Source organism: Mus musculus, chromosome 8 (assembly GCF_000001635.26).
Source record: "Mus musculus strain C57BL/6J chromosome 8, GRCm38.p6 C57BL/6J".
Lineage (NCBI taxonomy): Eukaryota > Metazoa > Chordata > Mammalia > Rodentia > Muridae > Mus > Mus musculus.
Window position 1 is genome coordinate 9,300,898 of NC_000074.6, and position 23,234 is coordinate 9,324,131.

At 43.0% G+C, this 23,234-nt stretch overlaps 1 protein-coding gene across 2 annotated transcripts in view; it reads right to left on the reverse strand.

Annotated features, from left to right (window-relative positions):
• The window catches only part of Fam155a (family with sequence similarity 155, member A), a 567,324-nt gene that overhangs the window by 94,892 nt on the left and 449,198 nt on the right, over window positions 1-23,234 (reverse strand). The window lies entirely within an intron of this gene.

A 23,234-nucleotide genomic window follows, 5' to 3' on the forward strand; every position in this document is an offset into this window, starting at 1 on the left:
AGAGGAAGAGGGAGCAGGAGAGGGGGAGGGGGAACAGAAGGGGGTGGGGAGGGGAGGGAGAGGGCCAAGGAGGGGGAGGGGGAGGGGAGAGGGAGGGGAGGGGGAGGGGGAACAGAAGGGGGTGGGGAGGGGAGGGAGAGGGACAAGGAGGGGGAGGGGAGGGGGAGGGGGAGGGAGAGAGAGAGAGAGAACTAGCTAGGATAAATTATCTTTCAGCTATTATTTCTCTGCCATCTGGTCTGTGCTCTCAGGACAATCTGGGACACACTACACTCTATATAGTGATTAGGTCCATTGTCCTTTTGTCTCTCATGACTTCATTCTGCCATCATCTGCCATGAGCCCAATACCTGTAATTACCAGCTCTTGCAGAGATTATGCTATTTGGGGTTCCCCAACATTTCTCTCAGCTTCACTGGACACTCAGCAAGTGTGTAGGGGTTATAGTGACTTTATTAGGTCTTTGCTAGTACACTTTCCCCAGAGTACAGGTGACATGGCCGTATCTGGACTGTGATGTGCTGGGTGCCTCATGGGGAAGTTACCATTCCTATCCTAAGGCTGGCCAGCAATGCCACATTCCTGTTCCACGTGGGGACACTCAGATACATTCAGAAAGTGGCTGTCCCTCTCTGCTTGCTTATTTTCTCAATGATTTACTCATATCCCAGGGTCCTGCGGATTTCTCACTGTTGTTTTTAAATTATAATGTAATGACTGCTATTTTTATATCTCAATTGTATTACTTTTTAAATATAACTACTGTTATTTTTATTGTTAATTGTCTTAGCTTTGGCCTCTGAAAATTTCCTAAAGTTAACTTGTACATTAAGTTGGCCTTTTTGTTTTTTGACAGTAATTTCTGTAGGAAGTTTCATAAGACAGCTATATCACAGCCTGTCTCCCAAGGCTGAGGGTCAGAGCAGAAGCAGTGGTAGAAAGAGCAGGAAGACTGTAGAGGACAGAGATAGTAGACATCTACGTGAAACACTATTTGCCAGACATGGTATGAAATCACAGCACTGGAACTGCCCGCACAAGAACAGAGCAGACAAAGCCCAGCATGAAGCAGGAGGGGCTCAGAATCCTCCCCTAGCTGAGGAGTTATTGGCAATGGATGGGTGTTGGAGGAGGTGTTAGTTTTCTTCAGGGTTTATCCTGGAGAGGCTGCCCTTGCTACAGAGGATGTTCCCACTCTCATAAGTGTACAGGCAGTACTAACTTGATTTAGTGGGTTTAAAGAAGAGCACATGAAGTTGGGAAGAAAAAGAGGTGGGCTAAGAGGATAGGGAAGAGGCTCAAGTCCAGGGAGAAGGGGGTAGAATTGATTAAAAAGCATTATATGCATGTGTAAGATTCTGAAACTATATACACAATACAACTTTAAAAAGGAGAATGTTTCAGACTCATCTTGTAGGTCCTTATCCTAATCCCTAGACTCAGCCATTTCCCAGAAGCCTCTGGTGAGTGGTTCTTAGAACTGGAAGCTCATGGAAGATTTAGAAATGTGGAATTTACATTTGTAAAAGCAACTTACTTTTACAACATTTTATTTACTTTAGGATGCATGGATACCACAGCTCCTGTGTGGGGGCAGGTTCATCATTTCTCTACATGTGCCCTAGTGAGAGGACTCAGGTCCTTCAGCTTGGTGGCAAAGTGCATTTCCCTGCCGAGCCAGCACACGGACTATAAGGCATCTTATTTGCAGAACTCTGGAAGACAATTCGTCTTCAGATTAGACACTGTGTTTTGAGTTAATAGCCAATCAGTGTAATAGCATAATCATGGTATTTGCTTGCATTTGAAAGTCAAGAGGTTTTATATCTGACTGTTTATGTGATATAAGGCTTAAAACTCAGTTTAAAATACTGAAGCATCATGGGTAAGACAAACAGACTAAGGTCAAAATTAGCCTAAAATACTGTTTGTTGATGAAAAGCACTTCAGAGAAGTGATTTTGGGATATGCTACTGGATGGGTAAGTAGGTGTGTGTGTGTGTGTGTGTGTGTGTGTGTGTGTGTGCGTGTGTGTGTTCATGTGCACATAGGGTAATGAGGGTGGGTTTCTGGAGGAAAAAGGCCCCTATGAAAAGCATAAGCCAGAAATCCAGGATACATAGCCTCCACCTACCTGAAAAAGGCTTCAGTTATGTGAAGGAAATGTTCACTCCAGAGTGGGTTTTTTTTTGTTTTGTTTTGTTTTGTTTTGTTTTGTTTTTTGTTTTTGTTTTTTGTCCCCTGTGAGGGAAAGCAAGGCTGCTGCCTCATCAAGCCCCCTAAATCCTGCCTGGTTTTATGCTGAAGGTACAGGGATGATCTCGTTTACCCAGAACAGGGGGACACTGGTGACATCCATGCCATCAGGGGACTTGCTGCTTCCAAAGAAAGGGTTTTATTTCTTTGTTCCTGCCCCAGTTTGTCTTGTCAATCTGACATAATCTAGAAACACTCAGAAAAGTCTAGATGTGGGGCTATCTAGATAAGCTCATCCTTTGGGTGTGTCTGTGGGAGACTGTCTTGATTACGCTAACTGATGCTAGAAGATGGGGCTGGTGCCTGTGTAACTTTAGAGACATCCAGTACATCAGTAGGCAAGCACTCTTTGTTCTCCCTGAGTGCGGATATGATGTTACTAGCTGTTCAAGATGCTGGCTTGACTTCCTTGAAGTAAGGGACCATTACATGGAATTATAAGTTATACAAACCCTTTCTCCCCTAGATTTGTTTTGCCAGGGTTGTCATAGCAACAGAAGTAAAGCAAGGACATCCTGTATGCAATGGCCACAGAAGCTTTCAAAAGCTGTGCAGCACTAGAGTCTTGCTGGGATAAAGTGTCTTGTCAGTGGCCGGAGTCTCACCCAGTGCCTGGAAAGGGCCTGAAGATATGATATTAAATAGTCAAAAATACAGCAGGCAAAATTCCGGCTCCGACCAGTCTGCATGCCATGCTCTGTTCTCCTATCTCCTGCCAACAAGACAGTGGAGCCCAAAACTGACCTGAGAAGTCTACAGTCCAGAGTAAAGACAGTGTGTACAGTTAGCCCCAGGCTCACACTTCAGTCACGTACGTTCCTTTCACTGAACAAGCTGAGCCGTCACTCACAGGGCTGGCTGCTTTAATTGAGTGCATAGAGACAATTAGGACAATTCATACCAATATTTGCATGTTACTGAATAGAAAGAAATGAGCAGACCTCCCAAGGACCTTGTTCTATGCCAGGCTATCTGTAAAGGAGTTGCATTTGGTTGGTCTTGATAAAAACAAAACAAAACAAAACAAAAACAAAAACAAAAACAAAACAGAAAAAAATTACGTTCTTCTTAAATTTTACCTGTTGGCTGAAATATTTTTGAATATTTTCACAATTGCTATTTCCTTAGCAATGGATCTCAGGGTGATATATTAAACATATTTCCTTCTAAAGGAAATGGAAGTCAGTGGTTTATTACCGAACAGCTCCTTGAAATGTCTGGCTTTCATGAAGGTTTACCTTCCACTGGCTGTATTAAAAATGTATTTGCTGAAGTATGGTCTTAATGAGGAAGAGATTAGCTGTTCAAATGTTAATTTATTTGAATAAATCCCATAATGCTGGAGGAATAATCACCTACAGCCACCAACATTCACCTCTGTGCTAGAGACATTGAAATCACACCTTTCACATAGATCAGATGAAAACGTTACAAAAGGCTGTGCTGGGATTCAAATTCAAGCCAACCAGCCCTGCAGGATTCATCATTTTCCTGCAATCCTCTCCTTCTGCAGATGTCTCTGTAGAATTTAACCTGGCCTTTGAAGGTGTTTCCATGCCATTCCTGAAGGTTTTAGTCAGTACCTTGGCTGGCCTCCATTCATATCATACAGTTATCTGGTCATCTGTTTATTTAGTAATTCATAGAACAAAGCAGACCACTACCTAATACCCATATTATGAACAGTTGAATAAAAATTGAAATACATGCAAGATGAGGGCTTTCAACCTGGTAGTAAGTGCAAACAGATGCTAAAATTATTAAATGTCATCAGAAACATGGTATGCCCTCCATACACAGACAAATTAAGAGTGCAATAGAAATCTTTTTTTTTTAAATACAAAAAATAAAACCCTCTTGCTTGCTGGGTGTAGTGGTTGCATGTGTTTAATCTTAGCACTCAGAGACAGAGAGAGGCAGAGAGACAGAGAGAGGCAGAGAGACAGAGAGAGGCAGAGAGGCTCCAGGTCAGCCTTGTCTCCAGCTAAAGGAACTAGGCAGGCTGTGCTCTTTGTTTCTGAAGCTATTATTACTAGGGAACTCAGTGGAAGCTGTTTGATCATTAGAGCTTAGAGTGTCTATGTGAGGCCCCTGCCCCACATTGAGCTGTACTCCCAGCCTACTTTTTTACTGTTTTTTTTTAAATATTTTTTATTAGATATTTTCCTCATTTACATTTCCAATGCTATCCCAAAAGTCCCCCATACCACCACCCCCCCAAATCCCCTACCCACCCACCCCCACTTTTTGGCCCTGGCGTTCCCCTGTACTGGGGCATATAAAGTTTGCATGTTCAATGGGCCTCTCTTTCCAGTGATGGCCGACTAGGCCATCTTTTGATACATATGCAGCTAGAGTCAAGAGCTCTGGGATACTGGTTAGTTCGTAATGTTGTTCCACCTATAGGGTTGCAGATCCCTTTAGCTCCTTGGGTACTTTCTCTAGTTCCTCCATTGGGGGCCCTGTGATCCATCCAATAGCTGACCGTGAGCATCCACTTCTGTGTTTGCTAGGCCCCGGCATAGTCTCACAAGAGACAGCTATATCAGGGTCCTTTCAGCAAAATCTTACTAGTGTATGCAATGGTGTCAGCGTTTGGAGGCTGATTATGGGATGGATCCCTGGATATGGCAGTCTCTAGATGGTCCATCCTTTTGTCTCAGCTCCAAACTTTGTCTCTGTAACTCCTTCCATGGGTGTTTTGTTCCCAATTCTAAGAAGGGGCAAAGTGACCACACTTTGGTCTTCGTTCTTCTTGAGTTTCATGTGTTTCACAAATTGTATCTTATATCTTGGGTATTCTAAGTTTCTGGGCTAATATCCACTTATCAGTGAGTACATATCATTTGAGTTCTTTTGTGATTGGGTTACCTCACTCAGGATGATGCCCTCCAGGTCCAACCATTCCCGCAATACCTCTCCTGGGCATCCAGAAGATGTTCCAACCAGTAAGAAAGACACATGCTCCACTATGTTCATAGCAGCCTTATTTATAATAACCAGAAGCTGGAAAGAACCCAGATGCCCCTCAACAGAGGAATGGATACAGAAAATGTGGTACATCTACACAATGGAGTACTACTCAGCTATTTAAAAGAATGAATTTTTTATTGTTTTGATCTCATGTTTCCAAACTCGAGTTCTAATGTGGGATGGCCTGCTAGGACATCACTACAGGCTAACTTATGATTGCTTGCTTGAGTGTCATTGCTTCTTACCCATCAGCTTATAGCACTATAGTCTGTGATTTTTCACTTTTTTGGCTATTCTTCTTAGAGCCTATATTTGCCCACCATATTTGCACATATGTTTCATAGTGAAGTAAACAAGTATACTAGTGACAAAGAAGGAAAAATCACTGTGAGGGGAGTGTCTGAGTTGATCATAACAGTATTCCAGCCATGAACAGCTAGGAAGACCACCAGAGTGAGATTTGCAAACATTCAGCTGACAGAGCAGTCAAAGAGACAGCTCAAAGTCTTAGAGATGCTGCAGAAACTGGAGAGATGCTGCAGAAACTGGAGAGAGAGGGGGAGGAGAGAGAGGGGGAGAGGGAGAGGGAGGGAGGGGGAGGAGGAGGGAAGGGGAGGAGGAGGGGAGGGGAGGGGACAGGGAGGGAAGAGGGGGAGGGGGAGGGGGAGGGGGAGTGAGAGAGGGAGAGAAATGGAGGAGGGGGAGGAGGGAGGGGGAGGGGGGAGAGGGAGAGGGAGAGAGGTGGAGGAGGAGGAGGACAGCTCTCAGAATTCTGTTATCTCCTTTGACCATGTGAATTTTGGCAAATCAAAATCAGGTCTTGTGCTTAGAGGCAAGCACCTTTACCAACTGAGCCCTCAAGTCAGCTGTGTGTGTCTCTGTCTTGAACTTTACCTAACTAAGCTCTAAGCTGCGGCATGCAATGGCAGTGTGAGCAACCATATTCCCCAAGAGGGTAAAAGCATAGCCAAGACCTGAGAATTCCTATATAGCTGAGGAAAAAAATGAACAGGTTAGAATCTAGCACGGAGAATGAGACCTGGTTAATGTCTCCAGACACCAAATAAACAAACAGATAAAGAAAATAAAGTGATGAACCTGAAACCCATTCTCAAAGCAATTTTAAATGCATTGGATGAAGGTGACCCTCTTAGAGCTAACTTGCCTTCCAGACGACAAATAACAATTAAGTAGAAATCATGTGAGCATTTGCAGAGCACACACAGGCCTGGTCACATGCGGACACACACCTTGAATGTGTCAAGAAACTCTCAGCTTGAGGACTGTGAAGACAAGCTATGGGCTACCTCCGGTCTACCCTCCTCTCCCTCTCCCTCTCCCTCTCCCTCTCCCTCTCCCTCTCCCTCTCCCTCTCCCTCTCCCTCTCCCTCTCCCTCTCCCTCTCCCTCTCCCTCTCCCTCTCCTTCTCCCTCTCCCTCTCTCCCCCTCTCCCTCTCCCTCTCCCTCTCTGCCCCTCCCCCTCTCTTCCCCTCCCCCTCTCCCTTTCCCCTCCTCCTCTCCCTTTCTCCCTCTCCCCCTCTCCCTCTCTCTCCCCCTCCCTCCCTCTGTCCCTCTCCCCCTCCCCCTCCCTCTCCGATCTCCCCTCACCTCCTCTTCCCAGTGCTTCTCTTCCCCCTACTCCTTTCTCATTTCCCCCTCTCTCTTGTCCTCCCCACTTTCTTTCTTTTCTTACCAAGCTGAACCTGTAGAAGGCGCTCCACCTGCTTGTACACATCTGAAGTACCTGCTGCCTTCTCAGTGAGGTGCACATCACTGTGGTCAAATCCCAGCTATCCCAGTTGTTTGAATGAGATTTCCCAGGATCCTAAGAGCCACAGCTCTCTTGTATGCTACACCACCCTATCTTCATTTCTGCTAACTCCTAACAAGGGTTTTCTTTTCCCACTGTCCCTCTTTTATTTATTACTTATTTACTGGCCTTTCCTTGGAGGGCAGGATTAGTGGCTATTTATCTGTCCACTTCAACAAGGTTTGCTTTGTTCTTAAACAGTTGGATTAAGAGAAAGGTCAGCTGTAAAACACAGCTCACGGTACCTGTGAGCCGACTGGGAGGATTTTTCTTTACATTTCTAAGAGATAAATTCAAACACTTGCATGGACAAAGTTTCACAGAATTTTAGTAAGCAAGTGCTAAATTGTTTCCTAACTTTATAATTCACTAAGTCCTTTTTAAAAAGCACATTGTGGGGCTGGCGGGATGGCTCGGCACATATGAGCATTTGCTGTTTTTGCAGAGGATCCAACTTCAGTTCTAAGCACCCAGGTCTGGTGGCTCCCAACTGTCTGTAACTCCAGTCCCAGTTCACAATAAGCCAATGGGAGGCAGAGTTCTGAGAAGTCATGTAAAAAACCCACAGAGAGCCCACACCACGTGCTTAAGAACTCAAGATGTTTGGGATGTCAAGTGCATCTTCTCTCAATGGGTGTTGACAGCTATCTTCGGAATTCACAAAGGATATGTGGGGGTTCTTATTTATTTACATTTTATAGCTGGCAGTGACTTTCACTGCCATAAGTGTCTCAAGTAAAGCTCAGGTTTGCAATGTTTATTTTCTTGTTCCTGGCCCACTGATCCTTAAGAAACGTGAATAATAACTACACTTAATATCAGGAGAAAAATCTAATTAACAGAGGCAGTGCTGAGTGAGACTACAGACCAGCAAGATATGAATGTGGCAGAAAGAGTCAGTGGCAAGGAGAAAGAGCTGATAAGAATGCTGATTGCTCAGAGGGCTGGGGACTGTCAACCCCATGAGCGGATGCTGCTACCCACCACTACTCATTGATATTACTATTCTACTAACACACCAAAGACAGTTAAGGAATTATGAGCACAGAATCACCCCTGGAAAATAAATGCTGCGGGAGTCTGGGGAGCTCTTACTGAAGTTTTTCTCTGAATATTGAGTGATAAGAACCAAATAAATTCACTTAGTATGCACCATGATGGTGAACATTTCACTGAAGGGGATCATGGTTTATAAAATAAAATAACACCCTTCATGGAAGTCATGACTTCTATTCTCTCTTCTGCCTACTATTTCAGGTCAAATCCTTATAGTCAGCAACAGCCCGGTAGGGGCCTTCAGTCAGAGTCATACCTTCTCCTACACCCCAAGAGAGGCACTTAGACCTCCAGTTGCCCTCACATTGCAACAAGGGTGAAAATAGTAGCAGAAGGAAATCGCTTTTTCCGTTTCTTTAGATGTTATTTGAATGAATAGTTTTGTTTCTGGGTTTTATTAAGACAATGTTTTACTGCCTAGTCAAGGCTAACCTCAAAACTGTGGTAATTCTTTCAATTGCTGGGGTGTAATTAGTGCATATTAAAAGTATCAGTCAGCTGGGTTTAAATACTGGTGACATTAATAATACCGTTCACTTGTTTATCTGTATCGGTCACTTTCTTCTCTGTGAATGAGAGGGAAGATTTATTTGATGCTCACATTCAGAAGGATCTTCAGAGCAACCAGAGAGAAGGCTGGCGGCGTGGCTCTGTCCGTGGTGCTGAATTCCAGTTGGTCAGCCAGACCAGGATGCTGGGATTTCAGCAAGTCTAACCTGCAAAAGCTTCTGACATCTAACCACCCCACAAAGACTCCACATCCACCAGCAGGGACCAGGTGTTCACAGCGTGAACTTGCGGGGACATTTTATCCTAAAGCATCAGTGATGGATTCTGACGTGAGGTGATTTGCAAACCCACAGGCCTGAGTCCACTGCCTTTTATAATTATGCTATGTAAATGAACAAGCTAAAGTATGATGTATCCACCACAGCACTGCAGCTGCAGCCATGGACACAACACAAACATGCTGTGCTACCTGGGTGTACTTTTTGTCAGACTTATACACCCAGGTCGTCAGGAAGAGGAAACCTCAATTGAGAAACAGCCCTCACTAGGCAAGACGATGGGGCATCTTATTGATTAGTGATTGCCAGAGGAGGGCCCAGCACATTGTGGGTGGTGCCATCCCTTGGCAGCAGATACTGAGTTGTATAATTAAGCAGGCTGAACCAATCAAGGAGAGAAAGACAATAAGCAAAATTCCTCCATGGCCTCTGCTTCAGCTCCTGCCTCCAGGTTCCTGCCTTGAGTTCATGCCCTGATCTTCCTCAGTGATGGAAAATGACCTTGTTTTGGCCATGCTAATCACCAAATGAAACAGCAACAACAATAACAACAACAAAAACAATAACAAATCTAAGTTTGGCACAAGGATAATGTCTGTATCTGGTCAAAAGCTGATAGAAAAACTATCAATAGTGTTATAGCTTCAAAATTACATGTAACTTCTAAGTTTAAAGGCCTTGTCTTTATCATGTTAAATCTCATGTGGATGTCCTGTTTAGACACTCATTTCCTGGTAAGGTGTTCTCATACCTATAAGTCTTTGTGAAGCATAACTGCCCATTCCCTTAACCAGGACATTTGTCTCTCTGTTGCTGTTAGCCACAATTGTCTGCATAAAAATGAGATGTAAACCTAAGACAAGTTGTTCCATTCTTTGCTACGATTAGACTCACTGGAGAGCTCAGAAATCCCAGAGTCTAGCTGTACCCCATGAAATAACAAGGAAGTGAGCCAGAATCTCTGGTTTGGGACTAGAATGTGACAGATATCATTTCAATATGTAACTCCAATGGTAGCTGTGTAAAGAATAGGAGCTAGTTCTCTATTCCTTTGTTTGGATCACATTTTCATGTTTCTTTTCTATTTTTTAGTGTTGTTAACACCACAGTGGCAGACACTGAACTTAATGGCAGAACATTAGGCAAGCATTTGGAATCTTAGAGTTCCTGGTGTGCTTTCTCTCCTGGGCTGTGTGTGGCTGTAGAGAGTATGGCTGATTAACTCCTTCACAGTTACTTGAGGAACTTCATTCAGCACAGACAGAGGGCACATGACTAACCGTATATGTGTGTGTGTATATATATATATATATATATATATATATATATTGCTCACAGTAATCATATATAGAATATTACAAGCTAGGAATTGCTGGTGACAATATTGATTTTTCCAAAAACTTTCCATCTAATTGAAATAAGTAAGAGTTTCTAGTACTGTATTAATAAAATAAACAAAGTTTCCAACTGTATGGAAAAGGGTAGATATTGATTATTTGGATCAGAGGAGATATAAATGCCAATCATCTCATGCTTGAGAAAGATATCAGTCTCAACTGAAACCACAGGAAGTGATATATCACCTGATTGAAACAGAAGTAAATATACAAATCATGTACTACTTTACCAAGGCAGAAATAAGTATATGTGCACTACTGACTACAGGTGAAAGCAGCACCCTCAAAACTGATGAGCAAGGCAAGTCCTGGAATACTTTTCAGAGAGCAATTTGTAAGTGCACTAGGAGGGATTTCAATGTTCATAGCTGTGACATGTTTACTGACCCCTAAAGTCTCTCCTAAAAAACAGCCTTGAGTATTAAAATATCCATTGACCAAAGAATTATCTTCAATGTTCTCTGGACTAGAAAAATATGGCATACTTGAGCAAGAGTCACATCAAGTCAACATCCATTCATTTATCCCCCGACTTTCTCCTTAGATCTTGTACCATAGTTTTAATTTGTTTCTGTTGCTATTATTAAAACATCCCAATAAAAACAAATAGGATAGGAAATGCTTATTTTAGCCTACAAGACCAGTTGACAGTCCATCATCACTGTGGTGATTTGGAACTTGAAGCAGCTGGTCACATGCACAGCCAACAAAGAGGGAGAATAAATGTATTTGTGCCTAGTGCTTAGGAACGTCCCCTAGTCTCACACAACTCAGGGCCCCAAACCAGGTAATGCTACCTCTAGCTTTGAGGCTGATTTGAAAGAAACATCACTGTAGACGGTCAAGGCAATCTCCCACATACATAATCACAGGCCACCCTGATGTAAACATCCCTAATCAATTCTTTCTTCATGTTAACAATTAAATGAACTTTCATGACAGGCAACCCATTCAAATTTGAATCTGCCAGTAGTTTTAATTCCTAATTTTTTGACTTATAGTTTAATTTAATCTACTTAGTCTATAAATCATATGCCTTCTCTGCCTGTGTAGAAGCTTAGAAACCACAGAGTCCTACTACAAATGTGCCCACCCATGTAACTAAGTTGCTAACTAACAAATAGTGCATACCTGCCTTCTTCATTTTTCTTTTGTATGTGAAGCTTTGCAGATTCTCTATGATGCTGACAAGTGAGGAAATAATGAAGTAGTAAATAGCACAGCAGTCAACCCTGCAGTAGTTAACAGTAAGTAGTCAACAGTACAGCAGTCAGCAGTGCAGCAGTCAACAGTGCAGCAGTGCAGTACAGTAGTCAACAGTGTAGCAGTGCAGTAGGCAACAATACAGTCATCAACAATACAGTAGTCAACAGTGTAGAAGTCAACAGTGTAGAAGTCAACAGTGTAGAAGTCAACAGTGCAGTAGACAACAGTGCAGCAGTCAACAGTGCAGCAGTCAACAGTGCAGCAGTCAACAGTGCAGCAGTCAACAGTGCAGCAGTTGACAGTGCAGTAGACCACAGTGCAGCAGTCGACAGTGCAGCAGTCGACAGTGCATCAGTCAACAGTGCAGCAGTCAACAGTGCAGTAGACAACAGTGCAGTAGTCAACAGTGCAGTAGTCAACAGTTCAGTAGTCAACAGTGTAGCAGTCAACAGTGCAGTAGACAACAGTGCAGCAGTCAACACTGCAGTAGTCAACAGTGCAGCAGTCAACAGTGCAGCAGTCAACAGTGCAGTAGTCAACAGTGCAGTAGTCAACAGTTCAGTAGTCAACAGTGCAGTAGTCAACAGTTCAGTAGTCAACAGTTCAGTAGTCAACAGTGCAGCAGTCAACACTGCAGTAGTCAACAGTGCAGCAGTCAACAGTGCAGCAGTCAGCAGTGCAGCAGTCAACAATGCAACAGTCAACAATGCAACAGTCAGCAGTGTAGTAGTCAACAATGCAGTACTCAGCATATTTACTGAGCAGAATGCTTTCTCAGTATGCAGAAAAGGGAAGAAAAAACAGACTTGATCTGAGCAGTTCCTAAGACAACCCTCAGCACCTGTGACTTTCATCTTCTCTTCACTGGGATTCTGGACCACCGGAATTGCGACCAGACATATTCCTGTGCCCCTTTGCCAAAGACCATTGTCATTATTATTGTACTTTTATCAAAATTCTGAGGAAACTCCTGAAGCAACGGAGCTTCACATACTGACTAGAAAGGGCAAAGTTTATTAGCTGACATCTAATGCACGAGAGCTCAATGTAAAGGCTCACTGTAGACATGAGGGCAGGAGAGGCAAGCCCAAGGTCATATTCAAGCTCACATGAAGGTTACTTAATGGAAAGGAAGTTGCTATGTGACCAAGACAGTGGGCCATTTTTATATGGCCATTTCACAAACCACAGCTCTGACTTATCACAGTTGGATTAGAGCAAGTTCCTCATTGAAGCACTTAATTTGGTGAGCATGCAACTCCCATTTCTCCCTTGTGTTTAATGAGATTGGAGTGACTTCCTTCTGTTATTATGACCATCTTAAGTTTTAGAGAGATGAGGATTCCCTCTTCTTCTTAGCCATCTTTACAGGCAGAACACTCCTTAAGATCATCTCTGCCACTTCATGTTTCAGTCCCATGTCCTTCTGGGAAGCAGCGGTTCTGGGCAGGTTGACGTGAAGACATCGTGCTGGAGTTATAGCCCCTGAGTCTTGATACTCCACGTATTGTGGTAGTTCCCCTGAAATACTGCAGAATAAGTAGAGTTTCCCACTACCAGTGATGCTTTCAATTCAAGCATCTCCACCTATAGCTTTCTGTCACTTATAAAGGAGGAAGGTCGCTCTCCTGATATAAAATTTATACGATGAAAATAATGACAGATAAGAAGGAAGTCTGGGTTTCTCTTATTTATTGCCATATATAAACATCAGTCACTTGGTCACTAAGCATGGTGATATCATTTGTGTTCGGTGAAAAACACACACAAGTGGAAAAAAATCCAGGGTGAAGTCAGAAAATGTGGCTGCAGAGACAAAGGCATTAATCTGATAAGGAAACCTCTCCAAGCTGGCCAAATATCCTGAGTGCCGATTACTGTGCATTTTTCCTAAGAAATGAACAACCTGCTTGCCTGCTCATCTCTGCCATCAGGACTGTTTGTATTAATTTTGCAGGAAGGAACATTGTCTGGAGACTAAAGGAAGACTGGAGAGAACAGTCTAGAACAGCTCCTGCTCCTCACAGCAGACCTCTCACAGAGATAAATGTGTCTTCCATCCGAGTTTAAACTGCACGGAAATCCACCCATTCGTTTAGATCTGTCTGAATCCTGCAGCGCCATTAAACTGAACACTGTCGGATTTTTAAATAATAATGTCTGAGATATAATAGCTCTTCATTTAATAAATATCTTCCTCTTCCATATTTACAGGTTTACTGGCTTCTACAGAGGCTATGGTTAATTATGCAAAAAAGTTTCTTCAGCCACATGGTATTTAGTTGTTTACTAAATTATATGATATTGATATAATGATATTTCAACAGAATCATTTTGACTGCCCTAAAGGTCTTCAATGAAAACCTAAGTAACCGACAATCATCTAGCTTTGAAGTGTCAAAACTTAGACCTCTTCAAATGTCATCCTTTAATACTTAAGCTCTTTCATTAGAAAATATGGGTGAGAGCAAGTCATCCTGCTATGCGTTAATTTACAAGCACAGTTTTCTACATTTATAAATCATGAAAATCAGACCAAGAAGACTCGGAGTGAAATACAACCCACAGCTTGTATGAACATCAAAGCCCCTAAGATTCAACCTCAAGGAATCAGAGCAAATGGGGAAGCCATTTGCCAATCATCCAGAAAAGCCTGACCTTGTTAGCCTCTTCACTGAGAATCCCGAGCAGCTTTCTGAAAAGACACAGAACTTATGTCTGCCAACAGAGACTAAGCAACCATCATGACGATTAGTGTCTTAATTGATCATAAAAATCATTTTTCACAGAATATAAGGAGCAATATTTCACCATACGATTATTAAGACTAAAGCAAATCAACAGGAGAAAATGAGGAAAAATTCAATATTAGGTGAAGCAGAGGAAACATCTAACCCCATAAACCTGACCTTCTCAAGAAACCAAGTGAAAAAATGTAATACAATTATGACATAAGGGCTAGTGAATGTGAATGGAAAATAAGGGAAAGATTGTTTGAAAATCTTAAAGTCTTAAAATATACTGGCTATAATTCTAATTCCTTTTAAGAGAAGTTTGAAGCTGACATGAGACAACATCTAGAAACTCACAAAGGTGAAGCTGAAAGAAAGGAGAAAGAGGAGCTGCTGCAAGATCCAGGGTAGGAACAAATCGTCAACTGGTGTTCCCACCTTCCGTCAAAGCAAAGAGCATTAGTAACAGGGACAGGAAATAGGCAAGCGTAAGGCCCTGTATTTTCCAGGCCTCAGGACACAAGGACGCAGGCAGTAAAGACTTCAAACTGTGCCTATGTCTTCACCAAATAAAGCTCATCGTTTCCCAAGTCCGACCTCTTCCCTACGGACTCACATCGACTCTTGAGCCCACCATGCTTAACAGGCACAGCTCCCACCTTAGTTGTTTCTCCACTGCTGTGAAGGGACGCACTACAGCCAAGGGAACTTAAAGAAAAAAGGAGTTTATTTAGACCTTACAGTCTTAGAGGGTTATATCCATGATTGTCATGGCAGCCAGCAAGTTGGCAGGCAAGCAGTTATACAGCGCTGGAGCAGTAGCTGAGAGCTTACACCTGATCCACAAACAGGAGGCAGAAGAGAGTGAGAGCTCACTGGCAATGGCAAAAACTTTTGAGCCCTTCAAGCCATCCCAGTGACATGCTTCCTCTGACAAAACCACACCTCCTAATCCTTCCCAAACAGTTCTAGCAAGTCGGGACCAAGTATTCAAATATATGAGACTATGAAGGCCATTCTCATCCAGACAACCACAGCTCCCATTCCAGGGCAGAAGGAGAGTTTTCTGGTTACATGTTGGTTCCCAGTTGCTACGGTGTAACACACCTATTACACTCCGATAGGTGCAAACCCTTCTGCCCCCAATGACCTTGAAGCAAGCAGCTAGTCTGCTCTGTCTTTGCACTGCTTAGTTTCTTATATACCAGTTCTCTAAATGTCTAGCTTCTCCCATATACACTGGTCTGGATCATGCACAGTTGATTTCCTTTACATCTCACTGCAATAAAATTCTCCTTCCTCTCCCATTTCTTCATTGAATACTTTTCCTTTCAATAAACCCCACTCTTCCCAGTCCTGTCTTATTTGTAATCTTTCTTGTAAGCATCCTTCCTCCTACTTCTTTGTTAGCATGTATCTGTCTGCCTTTGAGCCCACCCTGCAGGGTTTACTATTGCCTCTTATACACTCTCCCATTAGACTCTGAACATAAAAAGAACTGTGTGTGTCCCCTGCTCATATGGTCTCCAATGTATGTTGTGAAAAGCAAAACAGTAGGGATTCAAAAATATTGAATAAAATTATATTTTATTCATATGATAAAAATTCATATCAAATTAAAAAATGGTGAGTAAAATTGTCCCCTCATTTTTACAACCTGCCTAGAAGCAGGTCCTTAGCCCCAGCAAGAGTGCCTGGCATGGGTTCTAGCCTGCGAACTGTGCTAAACCCAATCATAGAGTGGTTGATTATTCCTTTGACATTCAAGCCACTGCTACACCCGTGGGCATATCTTTCCAGGCTGCTCATTCTTATAGCTCAGAGGGCTCACAGTTGACAATTTTATGCAATTCAAATAGTGGAACTTGAGCAATACAATTGTTGTGTGTTGAATAAAGTCTCTGAGCAGAAAGTGCCTGACTGTGTTTCTTGGTTTTTCCACGATCTTAGCACAAGAGCCCTAACAGGATGCCTGTGGGTTTCTGTAATTCATAAACATGGGTATGTGGACTCTATGCACTTCTTAAATTGAATAAGAAGAAAGCTATGGCCTCTCCCCTTATCCTTAACTCTTTTCTTCAGAAAAAGTCAAATAACTGAGAGGTCCTAGTTTGGAGTGCATGGCTCTTACCAGCATCTCTCTGATTTCCCACCAGGCTTTGCTCCCAAGCCAGGCTCTCTGCAGGAGTTCTGCGTTTTCACCCTCTTCACTGAGAAAGAAAAACTGTCAGATTCACTTCCTGACTGAGAACTTCTGATAACTTTTCCCAACTGCTTGTGGGTATTACTTCCCTCTGTTAAAACACTGTATGGTCACCTTTATTGCCTTCTGCTGAAACTGATTTTTGTCACAAAATGAAAAATAAAAATTATGAACTATTTCATCCTGGCACCAAGAAAATGCAATTGCCACCTTTCCCCACTTTGGAGGTTTCCCTTTATTGACGCTTTGAATTTATTTTTGAAACAGTGATTTCCAGTCGAGAAATTGAAGTCCTGTCTTTCCACCTCTTGCAACCTCATCAAGAGCTAAGCTAGAAACCCTTCTGCAGCCCATTCCTGTCTGGCTGGGATCTATTCTTTCACTCAGGGGTGTTTTAAAAGTGTCCAGCATCTTTTGTGGCTTAAATAACATTTATCGCTGTGGTGGGGTGTTTCTCGTTTTGGCTTCTCTCCAGAGCAGTAGAAGTTAGTGCTTTCTCTTTCCAGTTAAATGATGTGAAAGTAAAGTCCACAGCCCCACAAGGTACTAGGGTTGGAAACTGTCCTTGTCTTGTTCTGAGAGTTCCAGTTTTCTTCACAGGCTGCTGACCTACTTGGAGCTGCCTTCCGTTTAATTTTCTGATTCCACAGAAGAAGTCTCTGTGGCCACTGTCACATGGACCGAGAAGCACTTGTAAAAATAAACACATTTTAAAGTATTGTTTTAAAAATATGAATGAAAGATATGCTATCAGGAGCGAGTAAAAGATTTTGCTACTGTGGGTTTTATAATAAAGTTGTTACTAATCAAGGTTGTAATTCTGATTTTCCAAGTATTTGAATAATGTTTCTTCTTATGTTTATGTTTTTATTTTTGGCAAAACTTAGCAAAAGAGAGTGAATTCTATCATCATTTTGTTATCAACTGTAAAGTTTCTGCTTTAAAGTAGTGCATATGGCACATGTGGGTATGTGCCTACAATCCCAGCACTCAGAGCTGGAAGGAGGTGGATGTCCTTTGAGGCCAGCCTGGGCTATATAGCAAGTGACTGTCTCAACAAAAAGAGGCATTGCTGAGGAAGAGAATGTGAGTTAAAATCACACACACACACACACACACACACACACACACACACACATATATTCATAGTCCAGAAGAGGGGATTGGATTCCATTACAGATGGTTGTAAGCCATCATGTGGTTGGTGGAAATTGAACTCAGGACCTCTGGAAGAACAGTCAGTGCTCTTAACCACTGAGCCATCTCTCCAGGCTTTCTCTCTCTCTCTCTCTCTCTCTCTCTCTCTCTCTCTCTCTCTCTCTCTCTCTCTCCCTCTCCCTCCCTCCCTCCCCCTCCCTCCTTTTGTTTACAGTATTACCGAATTTATCCCAGGGCTGTGAACATGTTTGCAAGCACTTGACTACTAAACTAACCCACCCCCATATATTTTCACTTTTTAGTTTGAAACAAGTTACTAAGTTGCCCAGGCTGACCTTGAACTCATTTTGTAGCCCAGTACAGCTTAAAAGTGTGATCCTCCTGCCTCAGCATCATGAAAAGCTGCAACTACAGGACTGTAATTTCCCAAGTCTTGTTAAAACATAGAGAAAAGCAGCCAAGACATTGTAAATTACTGGGACATTGGAGACAAAATTAAAAATACTGCCATTCCTTTGATTCTAAACAATGGTATGGGAATTGGTGTTTTCACATTTTAAAAATTCTAAGAAGAAAGGGGTGTGTGACTTTCAGATGAGTGCCTCCGTCACTGAAGACTGGGCTGAAGAGCCTATGAGCTTGCAGGGGGAGAGGAGTGTGGAAGCTCCTTTAGTTCCTGGAGAGCCTGACATCTGGGACTGGTTAGTGTCAGTGCCTGCCAATACTTACTTCAGTAAAGTTCGAACATTCTTACACTTTTCCCTCAACTGTCCACTTGCAGAAATTTGTTCAACTGATGTTCATGCCCATTTGAGCAAACATGGGGAAAGGGTGTATGTAGCTATGTAGTTTAGACAGCAAAAGCATAGAGGCAACTTTACTATGGAACACGGCTTTAGCAGGACTTGGCTAACACCCACTGCCTATAAACAATTCCAAATTCACAACAGCCACACAAAACTGGCCTTTAAAGTACATATATTTTCCATGCATGTGCTTAGATTTGTGTTTCTACACAGGCTCATGAAATTGACTGAACAGTGTGGTTTGGCAAGTTCAATTTGCTAAGCCATTATAGGCCTGACTCTTCTTATGTGTTAGATGAAGAGAACATGTATTGTTCAGTATTCCTTCCAGAGAAGTCTGAGGGAAAGGTGTCAAGGGATAGAAATTGGGAACAACCATCATGGTAGTTAGTCATGAATGTGTTCAGGGCAGACACCCCGGAATCTAGGTGATAATGGAGGCACTGAGGAGGGAACACAATTCTGATTAGGTTGACATGTTAGGTCTCTCCATCAGGAGCATCAAAATTGGGCTCAGGCAAGATGAGAGGCAGGAGGAAACAAAACTACCATTTGTAGCACTTGGGATTGAAATGACAGAGTCTAAAGATTAAGTAAGGCATCCAGTGCCTTTCTGGATAGATACAAGGAGAAACAGAAGGGTTTCCATTGCTAAAAGTCATGAAGTAAACGAAAGGGGACCTGATGCATTCTGCCTTAGGTTATATGTATAAAACGCCAGGCCACAGTCATTGATATGCTAAACCTACATTTGTGTAAGGTGGTTGTTGACAAGTCATCCTCAACATACAGATGACCAGTCAGCAGAAAACCAGACCAGACCAGATCCAGCACCACACTCCGGTTCACTGTAGTGGCCGTGCAGTGGTCTACCTCTAAGTTCTTATGTGAGTACACTGTTGCTGTTTTCAGACACACCAGAAGAGGGCATGGGATCCCATTACAGATGGTTGTGAGCCACCATGTGGTTGCTGGGAATTGAACTCAGGATTCATTGCTGATCTTCAGCTGCTTGTTCAGAGTCATGCATAGGCACCCAGGTTACACACTGAGCAGTCTGTGAACGCGCTGTGTGCCCTTCACCTCTAACTCCATCACCTCGGCTTCCCTGAAAACGGAGGAGCTATGATGTGGGTCAGAGTCCACTAAGTATGGCCATGGTAGCTGAGTAAAAGGATCCCCCGGCAATCCAAACCAGAATTCTGGAGGCCTGTTAGGAAGCCATTGTGACATGCTAAAGTGAAAGATTTAACAGAACCTCAGGACAGAGGGCAGGACACCCATCATAGCAGATGTCTCTGGGTGGGTCAGATGGAGAAGTGCTCTCTCGGGAAGGCGATCCTCTCTGACTTGTGACCATCACATTGCGCTTTCCACTTGGGACACTTTTCCTAACGTTTCCTCTCAATCCAAGAGAAGCTACAAATGCACTCACAGCCACTCCGCATCCCTGAGCCTCCTCACCAACTCCTCACAGGCTTCTTCTAAGCCTTAAGGCTCCCTACCACCTTCTCATATCAGCCTTCTTTTCAGGAAATGAAATCAGAAAACTACACACAAAAAAAGCTAGTTAACTACAGAGGCAGTTGGGGAACAAACAGAAGACTACTGGAAACTCAGTCCTGGGACCCTCCTGTTCTGAACTTTCCAAGACTTGGCTCCTTTGCACCCAGAACTTCAGGTTAAAAGATGTTTACTAATGGTTCTATTCTGGGTGTTAATCGTGGTGACACAAACTCATTCATCCCACTGTAACCCATCATAGGTTTCCAATGTTCCAGCTATGCTCTACAGCTTCCTTTCTGCCTCTGCGTCTACAACATTGTATTAATAGGACTTCCATATTGTTAAGAATGTTATTTCCTATCAATATTTGTAAAGAAAAAAGTCTAGAAATAGACTAAGAACTACTGAGACTTTGGGGGAAATCTACAATATTAGTTGGTACTTACAACAAAAATATGCATGAAGAATAGATAGGGGCTGGAGAGATGGATCAGTAGTTAAGAGCACTGACTGCTCTTGTAGAGGACCCAGGTTCAACTCTCAGCACCCACAATCTGTAACTCCAAGTCCAGTGGGATTTGATGCTCTCTTCTGTCTCTGTGGCAACCATATGCATGTGGTGCACTGCACAGACAGACATACAAGCAAAACACCCACACACATAAAGTGAAATGATAATTTAAAAAAGCAAAGCTAGAAGACCATATTAGCTTTTTTCTTTTCTTTTCTTTTTTAAATGATGCGTGTTTGTATTTTTTCCTGATAATGTATGCATTTTACTTTCCCCATCAATATTAAACATCCTAATTATGGGCTTTTAAATTTGAAAAGTGGAATTTCGAAGATAAACTAATGAGTTGAAGAGAACAGCCTGCCTGAAAGGACAGAACAAGCAATTTTATTTTACTGAATATTGAGACAAAAATCTGAGAACATTGCTGGAGATTGGTAATGAGTATTAATCATTTTCCCTGCACTTTATGCAATTTTCCCTGCTAGAAGAACATCCCGAACTCTACTGGAAATGTTACATTTGCTTTGTGAATCGAAGAAAGAGCTTCACTTCACAAGTTTGTATTGAGTGCTTAAATGCTGATTTCAGGAATAATTAGCATGATGACATTCTGAGAGTCTGGCCACTGGCCACAGGTTGTCCATTGAAAACAGCTGACTCTTGGAATAGGGTTCATCTTGTGCTGAGCCTCACCCTGGCGCAAAACAGGTGTTTCCCTGACAAACCTGTGGGACTCAAGTTCTAACCCAGGGTTGTAACTCCTCCCTGTAAGTCTGAATTCAGTCAAGTCCTCCCTAAATGGCCTTGCTGTGACACACCCATCTACTCCACATTCTCTTCTGTTGATCTTTTAAACTCTTGCCTGTTTATATTTCTGCTCACAATCTGTGTGTTTCGGTCTAGCCTTAGCATCCCAAGATGGGTGAGATTTTCTCCTTGCCCTCATCACCTGAGCTTAAAGTAATATTTTAGTTCACCTGAGTTTTGTGGCCATGCTACCTAGTTTGTCTGCTGGTAAAGAGTTTCTCTCAAACCAGGTGTCCTAGCTTTGTGTTTCAGAAACTGCTTCCAGACTTGGGAGTCATCCCTCTTCTTCCTCCTAAATGACCTGTCCTTCATCTGGGGATCATGCAGATGCAACTTCCTTTCCTTTATTGTTCTAAGGTGTCTGTCTGGTGGGGGTCTGTCCTTCCTTCCTTCCTGCAGATTAGAATTTTTTTTTATCCCAACACAATAATCCAAGAGAAACTTTAAGCAGCTGTAAACTGATGTACATGTGACATAAACAAATGTGTATCCATTATGCAACAGGCTATCCTAAGACTTTGTTAAAGGCTTTATTAAAAACAATCAAGAACCCTAGAAAACACATCCTTCGTGGTCCCATGTGGCATAAACCAATAGTTACATTAGATTCTCATGAGCCTTGTCTTTACCAGAGCGATCTCAACACTAGACACTCACTGTGATTCCTCTCTAGGCTCCCTGGCTGCAAATCCCTCCGCTCTCCCCTTTCTTCCTGCTCCGACCACAGATCTACATAGCTGACAGATGATAAGGGAGAAGCAGCTTCTTTTGACTTACAGTTGGAGTGGAGTTGATCCACGGAGGCGAGGAAGACACTGTGGTAGGAGCCTGAGGCAGCTGTTCCCATTGCAGTCAGGGAGTAGAATATGGACAGAATGTGTGACCAGGCTAAAATCTTCTAACTTCAACCCCAGTGAGTCACTTCTTCCAGCAAGAATTCACCTCCTACAGGTTCCGCAACCTTCTAAAGCAGCAGAACCCGCTGGGAGCCAAGAGTTCAAATGCATCAGTAACTGTGGGTCATTCCCATCTAACCCACAGCAACAGCTCTGTCTCTGCATCCCTGGGGCTTCTGTCCGAATCTCCTGTTTTTGAATGAAAACCAGGAGAGAGGTAGGATGCAAAGGGAACACTGAGATCCTTCCAGCTCCTTCCAGCATCCCCGTGGGTCCTTCCAGCATTCCCATGGGTCTGGGTCCTCTGCTTGAGATAGTCCCTGCTGACTTCTGCTCTCACCACCTCTGCACCTGTCTCTGCTCCCATAGGCCTGCTCTGTCTCCCTTTTGTAGGATGAGAGCAGAAAGAGCCCAGGTGCAGGTAGGGCGGCTGTGTTATCTATCTCAGGGGAGCATGGTTCTCCATCAGCTGCAACTTCTGCCTGCATAGCAATGGTCTTCAGTGATGTCCCTGTCATATCATGCAAATGTGGGGCTCTGAAGGGCACATGCCACTCTGATGTTTACAGAGCACTGCTGACTTCATTTTCAAGGAATATTAAATTAGCTGCTTGTTGGCTGGGTGCCTCCCTTTTTATAAAGACAGGTTTATTTTTCTTTCTTTCGTATGGCATGTGTGTGTGCATATGTGTGCACATGTCTTTATGCATGAATGTGTGTGTGTGCCTGTGTGTCTGTGTGTGTGCATGTATGTTCATGCATGTATGTGTGTTTGTGCCTGTGTGTGTGTATGTATGTGCCTGTGCGTGTGTATATGCCTGCATGTGTATGTGCATAAATCTCTGTGTGCATGTGCGTGTCCCTCTGCATATGTGTGTGCATGTGTGTGCATATGTATGTGCATGCATGAATGTGTGTCTGTGTCTGTGTGTGTGAATGTATGTTTGTGCATGTATGTGTGTTTGTGCCTGTGTGTATGCATGTGTGTGTGCATTATGCATTCCTGTTTGCACCTTCTCCTGTGAGGGGATCAAGTGTGGCACTGCACATACACCTATGTGTGTATATTCATAAGTCAGAGGTTGATGTCTAGGGTTTCCTCACTCACTCTCTTCTTCATTGAGGT